Consider the following 16,024-nt stretch of genomic DNA (forward strand, 5'->3'; position numbering starts at 1 on the left):
CTTAAAGTCGTATAAGATGTTACAAAAGATTTCCAAAAATAAATGTAATGTTCTTTTTATACAACAGAAAGAAATAAATATGATGATTGTGATATTTTGTGTTAAGGCATATGTATTGGTGGGGACTTGACCAAGCAATGCTTAAAGTCCTATAGGATGTTACAAAAGATTTCCAAAAATAAATGTAATGTTCTTTTTATACAAAAGAAAGAAATAAATATGATGATTGTTATATTTTGTGTTAAGGCATGTATTGGTGGGGACTTGACCAAGCAATGCTTAAAGTCCTATAGGATGTTACAAAAGATTTCCAAAAATAAATGTAATGTTCTTTTTATACAAAAGAAAGAAATAAATATGATGATTGTGATATTTTGTGTTAAGGCCATGTATTGGTGGGGACTTGACCAATTACGTGCGCGTTCTATATTTGTAAGGCAAATGATGGATGTTTCCAACGAACCGGATATATGTATATAGTCTAAATAACTTTGTGGTGTCTATATATATATATATATTTCAACCACACGACAAAAAACAACGAACCGGATTGTTATTGACTTGCTATTATCTTTTTGTCCATGGTTGATTTTCTATTTCACCAAAGTACCCACGTATGGTAAGTTATTTAGACTGTCGTCAAATTTCGTAAGGCATATTGCATCAAAGCATGCCTCGTTTTTTAATTCTAAAAAAAAAAAAAAGAGAGGATTTTGGCCTGTTTCCATCCGTTCAGAAGATATAAATCAATATATATGTAGGATGGGGGAGAAGTCTAGGGGGAGAAGAAAGAGTCGTGAAATAATGATGGTTTGATAGTTTTTTTTTAAGGTATAATATGGTTTGATAGGTTTTTTTAGAGCAATGATGGTTTGAAAGTTTTTTTTTTTGGTAACAAATGATGGTTTGATAGTTGATGCTGGATTTTATTTTAATTTCTTTCTTTTGATATAAATTTTTTGTACGCACCCATGTAGGTACGAGAAATGATATATTTTCTACAATCATTCGATGATAACTTTTGCGATTATTTTTTTTTCTCTATTTTTTCATTGGTAAAAAATAATGGAGAGATAAAAAAAAAAAGAGAAGATAAGAACATCATATGAGAATGAGAGCGAAAGTTGTTTAAAAGTTGTCATAAAATAGTTATACAAATATCATTTCTCTATACACATGTGAATTATGTATTTTTTTTTAATGAATGATGTTAGTGATCTGAACTTCCCTGCGGCATATGCTCGCATCAGTCCAAAGTCCAATACATACGCACAATTAATCATTGAACCAATTACTTAGTTCAAACTCCCCCAGCGGGGAGAGGATGCTCGCAGCAATTTGGGGCAACGATTCAAACCATTGAATCATAACCGCTCCCAATCATTTGTAAACTATAACACCATACATTTACAAGTCTTGCATACGTAACTGCCATGCAATGGCTAAGAACGACGTAACTACATAGTCCCTAAAGGCCCCCAGCTCAAAATATCGGACCAGCCGATTCAACTGGTTCGAGTGTGAACCGGGGCTAGTACTAGTCCGTGCAGCCAAAGAAATCCAGAAGTCCATATAACCGGTAAAGGACCGGAAGTACCGTTGAACCCGCACCGGTTTTGAGCAACCGTGTGGTTCAAAATTATAAGTTTTGGTTCCAAAAATGTGAACAAATTTTTCTTTCTATCGAGAGAAAACGAGGACGTAATGGATACTGGAAAATCTTCCTATCAAGTTCTATTTTATTCAGGATGTGGACGAGGCATATGGAGTGGATTAATAGATATGAAGAAGAAAAACAAAGTGAAAGTACTGTGCGGCGGAACAACAACTTTGACTCTCTAGTGTATAGTGGTAGAATTATGCTCTTCTCCCAACAAGTTTTGCTCCCACCCAACCAAACTGACCGAAATACCCCTGCGTGAGTTAAGAAACGCATGTGTAAAATTCTGCGTTAGTTAACTCACGCAAGTGTAAAACACTGTGTGAGTTAACTCACGCTGAGTATTAACACCTGTGTGAGTTAACTCACGCTTACTGATATATCAGTACATCATTAAATGTTGTACTGGTGTGCATTCAATGCAAACAATGTCATTAATGATCCGTAATCTTTACACACTCATAATTGAACCGAATAACGTCGGTTTAACAACAAAATCACATAATCGCACGTAAACGATCAAAATTACACAAAATCATAGTTTTTCAGACAATCACATAATCACACATAAACGATCTAAATGATCCAGATTACACAAATTCGTCGGTAATGACCCGTAATCACTTAATCAGACTTAACGATACGTAAACGATCCAAATTACATGAATTTGTACTTAAATTTTGAAAATCACATAACGGTGCAAATAATCAAAATTCATCGTTTTTCTCAAAATCACATAATCACATATAAACAATCCAAGTTACACAAATTTGTCGTTGATGACGCGTATCACTTAATCTCACATAATGACACATAAACGATTCAAATTACATCAATTTGTCCTTAAATTCTAAAAATCACAAAATCTCACATAAACGATCCAAATTACACATAAACACAAATTCATTAAAGGGTTAATAGTGCTTTTCACCCTTGTAATATAGACCATTTTCGATTTTAGCCCCTATAGAATTTTCGGTTTGATTTGCATCCTTGTAAAACTTTTTTTTCCAAAAAACACCCTTCCTCCATCCAGCTCATCAAATGCGCATATGTGGCGTTGACTTGGCTTTTTATTTATTTTTAATTGTCCACATCAGATTTTATTTTTAAAATATCAAAAAATTAATTTTCAAAGATAAAAAAATCAGAAAAATATTCAGATTTTTTTCCAAAAAAAATTAAAATCGAAATATTTTTTTCAAATATTAAAAAATCAGAAAAACGATAAGATTTTTTCGAAATTAAAATATTAAAAAAATCATAAAAAATATTCGGTTTTTTTGAAATTATTTTTTTTTAAAGATTATGGAGTTTAATTTTCAAAATAAAAGAAATTTAAAATTAGAAACAAACAAATTCAAAAATTTTAAAAAAAGTCAGATATTTTTACCGAAATTTTTTTTAAAAAAAATATTCTGGAAAATATTTTATTTTAAAAATCTGGATACAAATTCTTTTAAAAAATTCAGATTTTTTTCGAAAATTTTATTCCAGATTTTTATGAAATTAAAATTTTAAAAATTTTTACGAAATTTTCAAAATTAAAAAGTTCAATTTTTATTTTTAACAAAAAATATAAAATTTGGAAAAAAAATTGGTAATAATTTTTTTGTTGAATATGAAAAAAAAATCCGAAAATAAAAAATTTCCTGAATTTTTTTATTTTCAAAATTTTTAAATCATTTTTATTTCAAAATTAATATAAATGAATTTATATTATAATTCTTTTAAAAAAATAGGCACAAATGCCATGTGTACCCTTAAAAAAATAAAATAAAGATAATTATACAGTCAGCACGCCACATAAGCATATATGCACAGTCAGCATGCCACACAGTGTACCACGTTAGCAAATATGCACAGTCATATGGGGAGGGGTGTTTTTCGGAAAAAAAATAATTTTACGAGGACGGAATCCAAACCGAAAATTTTATAGGGGCGAAAACCGAAAATGGGATATATTACAGGGGTGAAAAACCATATTAACCCTTCGTTAAAATTCAACAACACGAACACAAATTTGAACAAATTACAATATTACACTTCAATGGATCGGACGTAAAGATGTAAAGTGTTATTTTCAACCATCACGCGAAACATGTAATCAACGTCGCTATCATCTTTGACAAGTTATGGAAAATAAACGGTCTTCCAAAAGTCATCTTCCTTATCCTCCCCCAAGTCCACGCTTGACACATCTACTATTACATCACATGTTCTTTGAATAGAACCAATATGGATAAAGAAGTTGCCAAGTTTTGCCTTCAACTCGTCCAACTTGTCGGTGGGGTTTACAAAGAACCTAGCCCTCTTTTTCACATCTACATAACGAACATGAAATTTAACTGGATCTTGTGCATCTTCAGACATGTTTCACTTCACAAAATTAATGAAAAGCAAATATGAGAGAAATGAGATAAAATAAATAGTTGAATAATTAGAGACCAAAAAATGCGAGCAATAATTATAACCGGCCACAAAAAAAAAATCACTTCATATATTTATATAATATTAGTTACATATTGGCCACTATCCAAAATTTCCAAATTACATATCCGGCCACCAAAAAATACGTCGGTGTGATATCGTGCCAAAAATAAGACAAACACCGACCAAAAAATCTCATAACCTATAACCTATCTAAGTAGTCTAGTGATATAGTGCTAAACTTCCATCTTCTTCCATGACTTCAAATTCTTGTTTCTTTTTTTCTGGAGTGGGAGTATCATCACAAATAATTGGATTGTGTTCATTTGTTGGTTTCTTTGGCGGCTTCGGCTCCATGGACATCAGTTCATGAATGCGTCTTGTTTATCCAAAAAAATCAAAATGTCATTTCTCCGCCTCACCAATCTTGTTGTTCATCCACTCCATACAACTCGGTGGTAACAGACAACCTTCTCTCAAAATAACATGAAGATAGTGGTCGGGAATTAAGCAAAGACACATAATGTTGGATTGTGGCTTAAGTGGTGAAGCACTTCAGATTGGAAAATATGTCTCACATATACCTTTTTCGGGCAAAGTCAATAGAACAACGGGTCTATTGAAGCAAGTAGCAATAATGTGACCCATATCCGGAGTGGTCAACAACTTATCTACATGCACAATACCACTTCTACTTTTTGGAGGGTGTAAACCATTCAAGATTTTGTTATAATGGTCCTTCATGTCATATATCGACATGTAATCACTCTTATGATTTCTCAACTCATGAATAAGTGATTCACGAACCAATACATGATCTTCCTCATCCATCCCCAAGTGCCTAGCTATGATCCGGAATCCACAATTATCATCCCCTTTAACATTCACAATTTCTTCAACAAAAGGTCTCATGATATTTGGAATTTGTGAAATGTATGGGATATTCCCAAAAGGTTTTGAAGTAGACGATGAAGCTTGTGAGTGGGAGTAAGTGCCAATCCATGCATCTTTCCTCTTTGGAAATCACTTCCTGGGTTGTGAAGGTTGACTATCCGGATTTTGAGAATCAATAACCTTCCATTTAGAGGGGATTTGACCCGTAGATGACACTTTGAGTGTAGACCTCTTCCTTTTAGGTGCTCCCTTGGTTACCACCTTTTTTGGAGGTGGAGACAAATTTGTGGCTTCCGAAAATGCTAGTTGACGCATCATCTCTTTGATGTAGAGTTTCATCTTGTAAGGGCATTTCTTGAGACGTTCTTGAATGCCATTCCACTCCTCCATCACGGAAAAATCATCATCAACCTCTTCTTCTTGTACACTTAACATTTTCCAACGAGGGTATATATCATCTAATACAAGAGGCAATTTTTTCTTACTCTTCATGGCAATAATACACACACAAGGTAACCCGTACGATGTCTTTTGCACACAACCACAATCTTCCTTACCAAAGCCGAATGTCTTGAAGCGTTTGAATTCATCATAGATAAATTTCAATGCGCGTCTAGATAAATAACCCTCCAACTCTCCCATCATCTTGATTTTTTTGTATTTGTGTTCTAAGACCGTTTTGTTCCTCCCAAAACTTCCTTGTATCTCACCAAATTATACGGCCAACATCTTCTCAATTTCATCCCAACATGATGCCAAATCACCCACACTAGTCCTTAAATATTTTTTTCAACACTCCATGAGCCGATTCAACAATGTTGGTGGTTCTACACCCTAGATGCAAGACTTTATTCATCCATGACCTCACAAATTTTTCCTTAAGGTTCAAAACTGTGGTTTCAACATATACAATGAATTCAGGAAATGGCATGTGTACTTCTTTGAATTTCAATAAAGCACTTGCATATGATTCCTCCGTAGGAGATTCGACCAACTCTTTCCAAGCGCTCACGATTTTCTCAACAATATCTCTATTCTTCTCCTTATCCTTCCTCACTTGTTTCTTGTCAACCTTTGCATCCTTAGGAAGCTTTGGTTTAACTCTACAATTTGTGATGCACTTAGCCTTACATTCCCCCCAATATAAAAAAACAAAGCATTGTGTTTGTTTCAGGGAAAACTGTGGCAGCGACATTCATCAAAGCACCATCCCTGTCGGTGACAATCACCTTATGCATGTTGTCTTTTGAGGACAAAAGACATTTCACCATCTTAAGTTCCCAAGTAAAGTTATCCTCTCGTTCAAAGTGAAGAAAGGCAAAACCAAAGGAATACATCATTTTGGTAGAGGTGCAACCAACTATCTCAAATAACGACATTCGATGGTTGTTGGTTTTGCAAGTAGAGTCCATGACCAAAACGGCCGAAAAAATATTGAGCAATTTAATTGACTCCGGATGAGCAAAAAATATGTCTTCAAGATTGGTTTCCTCACTATCGTATCTTGTGTAATAGACGTATTGATGCTCCACCAACTTCGAAACCAAGTATTACAACTCCGTCATGTCACCTCTTTACCCCTTTGCGCCATCTTGTTCGCACATTGTACACTTGCTTGATAGTTGTCACACTTTCCTTGTTATTTTGCTTCAAATTGGTGAGAATATTCAGAGGCACCGTCAAGCTCTTTGTCATGTTGATAACTTTTTTCTTCACCTCCGCATTAAGTCTACCCGCAAGAAGGTGCCTTGTAATTTTTCCTCCAAGTCATGGTTGTGCATTCCACAAAGCATTGCAATCCACCAAACATTTGTATCCTTATCAAAGAAACCTTTCAACCTAAACGGACATTGACATTTCCTTGAGCCGATGCCTTCAAGGTTCGGTTTCTTCATCGTCTTAGGTGGCTTGTATATCCCACTCTTTTCACATTGCGTCATCAAGTATGGCCTTTCTAAACTTGATTTATCTATACAAAGAGTAAATCCGGCCCTTGCCTCTTGTCGACGAACCCAATCAAGTAACTCGCCTCGCTCTCTCCATCTTGCATTTGTTGTAAAAAATGAGGCGGTGTCGTGAACTTTGCAAACAACACCGATAGGTACCAGTTTAGGTTCTTCAATTTTACCAATGTTAGCTTGAAAGGAATTTTGACTTTAAACGGTTTCACATTAACGGTTGGTTTGACATCGCCGGAAGCTTCAATTTTGGCCGATTTCGGTTCAACGTCATCACCCGCCACATTGTCAACCATCTCACTCTATGTCTATTGAATAGAAAAATAACAAAGAAAAAATAAATAAGTTACTTGTGGAACAAGCTAACCAAGAACAAAAGTGGCGCAAAAAACTGGTCTACACACAGTAGCGTGACTTAAGTCACGCAACACTTAACTCCTGCGTCACTTAAGTCACGTAAACCATACCTCCTACGCAAGTTAACTTGCGCTGACCCCTAATGTCCTACGAAAGCCAGACGAACCAGCACCAAAAACCAGCAAAATGAGATGAGTTTCGATGATACATTATCTGATATTGGATGCTTGATGAGCATAGAAACTTGCTTCCTGACGATTTGCAATGATTTGGAATGAAGATTTTGACCCAAAATTTCGCACTTTTTGGGTTTTAGAAGATGGAGGGAAAGAAAATGGTGTTTGGAGTATGGACTGATGAGTTTTGTGCAAAAACAGTAACTCTGCATGACTTAACTCACGCTATGTGAGTTAAGTAATGCAGCCTTACTTAAGTAACGCATGGGTAATTTAGTAAATTCAGTTGGCGCGCGAGTGTTTTCTGTTGGAAGATGAGCATAATTCATTTGACAAAGACTACAACCTATTTATATTTTTGGGCTTGGTTCTCTCACATTTAATGGGCTTAGTTTCTATTCATTCTCTACAAATAAAACAGTACTCTTTTACTTCAATTAAACCTCTTATTTACTCATACACCTCTATTTCCTTAATTCCTCATAATTTCTATTAACTTCACAAAAATACCTTTCACTCCTAAATTACCAAAATACCCTTCATTCTTAAATTACCAAAATATCATTATCTTCTAAAAGTCAACTAACCCATCAATTCAACCACAATAAAATAAATAAATAATTATAATAATACTAATAATAAAAATCGGCTTTGCTCAAAAAAAAAAATAATAATAACAATCGGTGTGTTACAATTGCTACTTCTAGTTATGGCATGTACTTTACAATGTTTGCATTGCGGGTTACAATCTTAGGCCTAAGCTTCCCGTGGTTCTAAATTTGGAGGCTGAGTAGCACTTGAATGTTTAGGAAGGTAGAGCAGGGTGATATTATGGATGCAGTTCAAGAAACAGAATGAAGCGACCACTAAAAAGGAATAGGTTGATGATGTACCACTTCCAGAATTCAGGGAGGAGAATCCACATAAGTGTCTCACATCCAACTAAATTGGAAAAGTGGAATATGATCATAGTAGTTGGCCAGCTCATGTCAGTCAAAGAAGTGCATGAAAAAAAAAAAGTGTTATATGAACATATAGGTTCAAATTTAAATGATAGAGGATCTCTTAACCAATGGTTTACCGTCCAAGACATTCATTTACCTTGTCGAAAGGATGGGTCTTATTCGGGATAAGTCTTTGTTAACATTATAGTGTGATCTATGTATATACGTGTATGGTTTTAATGCTCGTAGTGCAAGACACTTGTGAATTAAATTAAAGTTATTTTTTCTGCTTATTTTCTTGTTATCCACATTATAAGATACACATTATGGTTTTGTTGTGATAAGATGTGTCTTTGAAAATACATGGAAGACATAAATTAAAGTATCCCTTAAAGTTATTTGAATTGAATTGATTTGCGATACATGGAAGGAATAAAGTTGGTAGATAAATTGAAACCACCATGAATCCATGATCCAATCATTTTAATTAAATTAAAGATGATTACTTGATAATTTGAACGTATGATGTGCAATTATGGCTTAAAGTTAAATCTTCAAGTCTTGACACGAATCAACGAAAGATTGTTAAGATTATTTTAATAATATGTTACTAATAGACTGACTTCAAATAAAGGACAACTAATGTGATGGTTATTTGGTCTAATGGTAATTAAAGTGAATAGGGGTTTTATTTTGAAATCTGAGAAAACTAATGACACTAGTGTTCTTGTACAGATAAGGGGTAGTATATATTATCAAACCATCATTAGATAGTTAATCTCATGTTTGTCACACATAATAAGCCAACATGGAGACATTCTTGTGTATATACAACTTGTACTATATCTCAATTAATTAATGAGAAATCTATTTTCATTCATTTTTTTCTATTCATAATATGTATGGATCAATTCATCATATTATACAGGATTTGGTGAAAGGATTAAAAGTAGGAATGGTGGTCATAGTCATTCCTGGATTTAATCAGATTTCATTTAATTGTAAAGAAGGTCTTGTCCGCTATGGATCATCTGTGATCAATTCCATCCTCTTCCCAACAAATTCCTAAGCTATGATTTGATTCTAATTGTGTTTTTTCCATTTTGAGATTAGCTTTAGCAACAGCAAATCAGTAAATCACAACCAGTAAATAAGTAATTCTTTGATATTTCCTGCAGTAGATCGATGTGATATGGCATAGACAATTATCATATCACTCTGAGGTAGCTTTTTTGTTGAGTTAGACTCAAACTCAAATTCAAAAGTAAAAATAAAAATAAACCATAAGCAACCAGCATTTAAAAGTAATTAAAATAAACCATTGAAACATACACAGCATTATGCTGAATTAATAAGGAAAAGAAAACAGAATTGCCCTACATATTTTTAGTCAAAGTAATTAAAATTTACCTGCTGATCATGTCCTATATGGAGCTTTTTGCCTTAATGCCTAGATAGTCTTAATACTATTCACTATTTGTACTTATCACCACTTGGTAAAGATCAAATACTATTTGTACTTCTCTCATTTACTAATATAATTCATTTGCAAAATATGAACTAAACCAAGCCACATGAATGTTACACCTAAGCTGCTTCCTGTGGTTCCGAATTTGGAGGCAGAGGAGCAATAGTAGCAGCATTTGAATGTTTAGGACGGAAGAGGTCTAGTGTACGACGTGAGAGTTGATACGCCAATTCAATGCAGTTGGTGTGGCAGACTAACGTAATCACTAAAACAAATGAGTTGATGATACACCAATCCGAAAACTGAGAGAGGATAATCCACAGAAGCGTGTCGACCCCAACAACACCAGAAATGTGAAAGATATATATAGTAGTTGGGAAGCTCATGTCAGCTGTGGATGCAACTGCGTGACAAAATAGAGCTATCAAAAACAGCAACATAGTTGGAGGTGGTGGTTGGAATGGGTTAGTGTTTAAACCTTGATATTTCATTGCAGCTAAAGGAACTAACAAACCCATCAGAATAAAATAAGATTTGTAATTATGCGTAGTCATTATGTCTTGATTGGAGAAAACAAAAAGAGAAGAAAAGTGTGTCGTATTTTATTTTTTAGAAAGAAACAGGATCAAGATCAAGATCATAAACAACACGAAAGAATAGGGTAAAGAGAGTGTAGGGTGTTTGGGAGGTTATATAGATTGGTCGTTATTAGGATTGGTCGATTATCGGTCGTTATTAGAATTGGTAAGTTGCTTGCATGTTTCCTTGGGGATACTATTGGTTGATATTTTTGTACAATGGACCAAAATATTATTAGTTGCTACTTTTGTCAAATGGACCAACATATTATTGGTTTGTTACTTTTGTAAAAATAAAAGGTTTGTTACTTTTGTGAAAAAAAAAAGGTTTGTTACTTTTGTTTGATTCATTAATCTACTTACAATATATTAAATATTAATCCCCATGATTTTACCATTTTACCCTTTAGAGGGGCATTTTTGTAATTTCCTATTTGGTGAGATTTGATTGTTGCCACCTCACATGTTTTAGGGTGCATTTCCCATTTCGCCCCTAACTTTTTTTTTAAAATTATTTTATAATTTTTTTTAAATTATTTTATAATTTTTATATTTTTAATAACTTTTAACTATTTTCCAATTTTTATGTTTTTAACTATTTTTCAATTTTTTCTCTCAAATTCAGTTGCTTCTACATTGCCGTTGTGGGAGATTAAGGTATCGTTTGACCTGACTTTTTTCCAAATTCTCTACATTTTTAAGGAGAAGTTAGGCCAAACACAGTATCAATTAAGTACTTACTAAAAAAAGTAATTTTTTTGAATGTATAAAATTGAATGGAATGAGCTTTGGCCAAAAGTTTTTGAATGTTACTTTTTTTTTTGGTGACATTTTGAATGTTACTTTAAAAAACTATTTCTCGACAACTTATTTCACGAGCACCTCTTTTTAACTCACGTTGAGAACCTTTTCTTTTATTTTTTAATATTAAATTTCAATATGTTTTTTTCCTTCCATTTAACTTAATTTTTTTTTGAACTGTTCCATTTAATTTTTTAAGGAGGTTCCATTTTATTTTATTATCTTTTTTTTAAAGGAATTTTATTATCTTTTATATATTTAATTTCAATATTGTTTAATCATCACAACCTCACAAATATTTTTATTCATGCTGTCATTTAATGAAACCAAATATTTTTATTTCCTTTCTTCAACCTCACGAATATATACACACACACATTAACGTTTAGAGTAATATTTTATGTTCGTCTGTCTGTTTTTTTGTTACGCTAATGCATATAATTTTTTTTAGTGTTGCTTGGTTGAGTGCTACCTCACCAATTTTTTTAAAACTATTTTCCAATTTTTATATTTTTAAAACCTTTTAACTATTTTCAAATTTTTTTATTTTTAATTATTTTTCAATTTTTTTCTCCCAAATTCAGTTGCTTCTACACTGCCTTGTGGGAGATTAAGATATCATTTGACCCGTTTTTTTTTCAACTTCTCTATATTTTTAAGGAGAAGTTAGACCAAATACAATATCAATTAAGTACTTACTAAAAAAGATACTTTTTTTTTCTCCTTCAAAAAAAAAAGATACTTTTTTTAATGCATAAAATTGAATGTAATGAGCATTGGCCAAAAGTTGTTGAATGCTACTTCAAAAAACTACTTCTCGACAATTTATTTCACAAGCATCTCTCTTCAATTCACATTGGGAACCTTTTCTTTTATTTTTTAATATTATATTTCAATATGTTTTTTTTTCTTCCAATTAATTTTTCTTGAACAGTTCCATTTAATTTTGTTTAAGGAGGTTCCATTTAATTTTATTACCTTTTTTTCAAAGGAATTTTATTATCTTTTTATCACTTATATATTTAATTTAAATGTCGTTTAATCATCACAACCTCACAAATGATACCAAATATTTTTATTTTCTTTCTTTAACCTCGCAAATATATATACACACACATTAGCGTTTAGAGTAATACTTTATGTGTGTCTGTTTTTTTGTTACGCTAATGCGTATAATTTTTTTGTCGTTGCATAATAGGTATGATTAATTTTATAAAATTTTGATTTTAATTAAAAGTAAAATTGTAGATGTCTTTTCTTCAAAAATGGTATAGATGCCTAAAAAAATTATATATATATATATATATATATATATATATATATATATATATATTGCACCATTATATTGTAACAAATTATGCATATCTTTATACAAAAAAATTAAACATATATGTTTCCATGAAACCAACAATGTAACAAATATAATATCATATAATAAAAGTTCTTATCTTTATGAAAGACACCAAAAATATGGTATTCTTATAACGAAATTTATTATAGAGTATAATTGAAATAGAAAAAACCAACTGTTTTGATATTAGTTATGTTATTATTCCAGGCTCCTTAAACTGTTTCTTCTATTCAAATATTTAACAAGTCATTTATATGATGATACAAATTTGTATTCATGTTACACAAAATAAACGTTACTGAGTAAATATAGTATTTGTAAAAAAAATATCTTTTATTTTAAACATTTATTTATTTATTATGTTAATTCATAATAAATTCAAAGTTTTGTCCTCGTGAGTTTAGCTCAGTTGATAGAAACAATGCATAAATATATGCCAAGTCCGGGGTTCGAACCGCGGACACCATAAAAAAAATAAGAAATTCAAAGTTTGTACAATATTTTGCCAAACAACATTTAACTTAAAAATAACTTTAAAACTAAAAAAACAAAGAAAGCAAACAACTTTAGCTTCTTTCTTAAAGGCCTTTATTTTAACTTTGTTTTGAAGTAACTTTTAGACCGTAAAAAACTTTGGCCAAACGGTATCTAAGTTCAGATGGGAACACTGTTCACTTTCTTCTTCATAAGAGGTCATTTTCTTCCTTTTTTCATGGTTCTGAGATCATGCATGACTTGAGTTGACTGATTTTTGTGGCTTGAGGTGTTCATTTTTCGACATTGTTTTTGTTTTTGCTTCATCATACATGGTTTTCTTCCTTTTTTCACGATTCTGCATTTTAAGGGTTTTTTTTTTGTTTTTTTTTCTTCCAGTTGTTAGTGGATTATGTACCAGAAATTGTTATGTTGCATGGCGGTAGAAAAATCTTCCTTTGTTATGTGGAGTATAGTAGAGCTCATGATGATTGAATTTTAGCTCATGGTAAGGTTTTGACACAATTTTTATTTTAGCTTCTGGTACTGTAGTTGAAAACAAATTGATGCATGTGGGTTATTTTAGTTTTTATGCGTAATCCTAAAGGTGTAACAATTTTCATATTTGGTTTATTCTTTCCTATATGATTAAGTCGTATGAAAGTTGATTGGTGTAAATTTGTTTTGGTCATATCATTGAAGTCCAGAAAGTTGATGATACGGAAATTTATCCATTTAAGATCAGGTTGATTTGATAATACAAAAATTGATCACATAGAAATATGTTAGCTTCTTTCGATATCAGAATGAACAAAGGGAATACAATTAAATGATGTATTATTGTATTTCTATACAGGACTTTCAATGTCAAGGGATTATGACTACATTAAGGATCTCAAAAATGATTTGGACATTTGGAAAATAGGATTTGGAGGATTCTTGGATTGTGACTGGTAGTAATGAGAATCAACATATGAAGCTCTTTTTTGTGATGCAAAGGTTAGATGAGTTAGTTAAGATTTGTTGTAATTTCCTTTATGATTTATCAATGTTACTTATTAGTGTACATTTTGATTTATTTATATTTTTTGGTTTCTTTCTTGGATTTAGGGTGATCGAGTTCATGTAATAACTCGATATAGAGAATTGGTGCATTGGAAGGCTTTGATCGAGGAAAACAAGACTTATACTTTGTATAATTGACATGTGTTTGATAATGACATTGTATTTAATCCCTTTAAGGTTGTTTTTGGTTCTGGTACAAAGGTGCAGAAGTATGACAAGTTAACTAATGTTCTTACTCATGAATTTCGCTTTAAGTCATTTAGGGAAATTCAAGATGGAAAAATTCAAAATTGACGTTTTATATGGTATAGTTATGTGCTTTAATTTATTTCTGTGTTTTCGCCGATTATAATGTTCTTATATATGTAAAAAAAAAGTTTAAGAAATCATCGGGCTTCTTCATGAGATTGTCAAGACAACGCCAATTGGGACTGAAAAGAAACCGTGTACGAACATTGTGTTGAAAGATAAAATGTATTATTTTCTAATTTGTCAGCATCAAATGATAGGATTTTGTATAAGTTTGATAATGTCCTGAAAGATGTCTTTCCTTATGCAATGAGAATATAATTGATGTAACACTATGGAAAAAATACTCCGTAGCTTTATCATTTACAATCTATTTACCTTGAGTTCTTTGCTTCCATTTTGTAGTCTATGACAACCCAAATAGATGTAACAATTGGTCAGGATCGAGGCTGCTCATCAACCTACATCATCCGGTTGTTAAGAAGTTTAAGACTTAGTAAGTTTGCATTATGATTTCACAATACAGTGTTAGAGTAACTTATTATTTAACAATCTGTTTGACTGTTTTTTGACAATGTTTCTTGAATTGTTGTCGTGACCTTAACACTTCTCAAGCTCAGAGTCAAAACTTCAGTCAGAACTTAAGTCAGAGTTCGGCTTCTTCTCAACGTACTTCGTACAACAATTTTTCCTATCTGTCTCAAGTTAGGCCAATTGTTGAATTTATAAACTTAGTCAAGGTCTGCTTTATTTATGCACAAACATGCTTTGAGTTTTTTTACGCACAAATTAAAAATACATATTGCATTATTATTTATTTCATGTGCATAATTTGTGTTAGGATACATACCGCATCACTATTTGAAAAACAACTAAATTCAATCCTAACCAGTTTGGATGGTATTATGAGAGTTGCACCAAATGTTTGAAGACATCAATGTCAAATGGTGCTAGCTATAGATGCACATGCAGGAGTTATGCTTAATTTCCATTTGTTTCAACAATGTTAATTGGTCAACGAGGTACATATAATGCATATGCATGCATTTATCTAGACTTTATAGGAAGATAAATTAGAAGTCATGGTACATTTTCTTTAGCTTAAAATCAGTTATGCTACCTTCGTTTTATAAATTATATGTAACTATATTCGCATACATCTTATCCATGTTAATATGCATTAGACTAATATTGCAGTTATTTCCTTGTTTAGCATTTCCCAAACGAGGTGTCAAGAACAATTCTGAAAGGAAAGCGCAAAACAATCACTCTCATTGATGACCAGACACAGAGAAAGTATAAGTGTCGCCTCTATGCAATTAGAATCCATTGATTATAGGTATTTAATATGCTTGCTTTTTTTGTTTGCTTGATCACTATAGCCAAATATGATTTAATTTTTGATGATGCCGTTTATTTGTTTATAGTGTTTCTTCAATAATTTTCGTGAATTTTGCAGTTCTCAAACTCAGAGTCATAGCTTCAAGCCTGATAAAAAAAATTAGAGAGAAACTCAACGAAGTCCAATATTTTTTTTAGGCCTAAAGTGTAACAAAAATAAGTTTAAACAAATTTTTAATTCTTTAATAAATTTATTTCTATACCCTTTACCCTTTTT

At 32.0% G+C, this 16,024-nt stretch overlaps 1 long non-coding RNA gene across 1 annotated transcript; it reads left to right on the plus strand.

The window, feature by feature from the left end:
• The first annotated feature begins 12,998 nt into the window (after positions 1-12,998).
• On the plus strand, positions 12,999-14,484 carry LOC146938853 (uncharacterized). The gene is made up of 3 exons (XR_015033403.1): positions 12,999-13,600; positions 13,949-14,091; positions 14,203-14,484. It is a non-coding gene; the product is annotated as an uncharacterized LOC146938853 (long non-coding RNA).
• The last annotated feature ends 1,540 nt before the right edge of the window (positions 14,485-16,024 follow it).

This window comes from Medicago sativa, chromosome 3, assembly GCF_051527215.1.
Source record: "Medicago sativa cultivar Bolivia chromosome 3, Bolivia_mono, whole genome shotgun sequence".
Taxonomy (NCBI): Eukaryota; Viridiplantae; Streptophyta; class Magnoliopsida; order Fabales; family Fabaceae; genus Medicago; species Medicago sativa.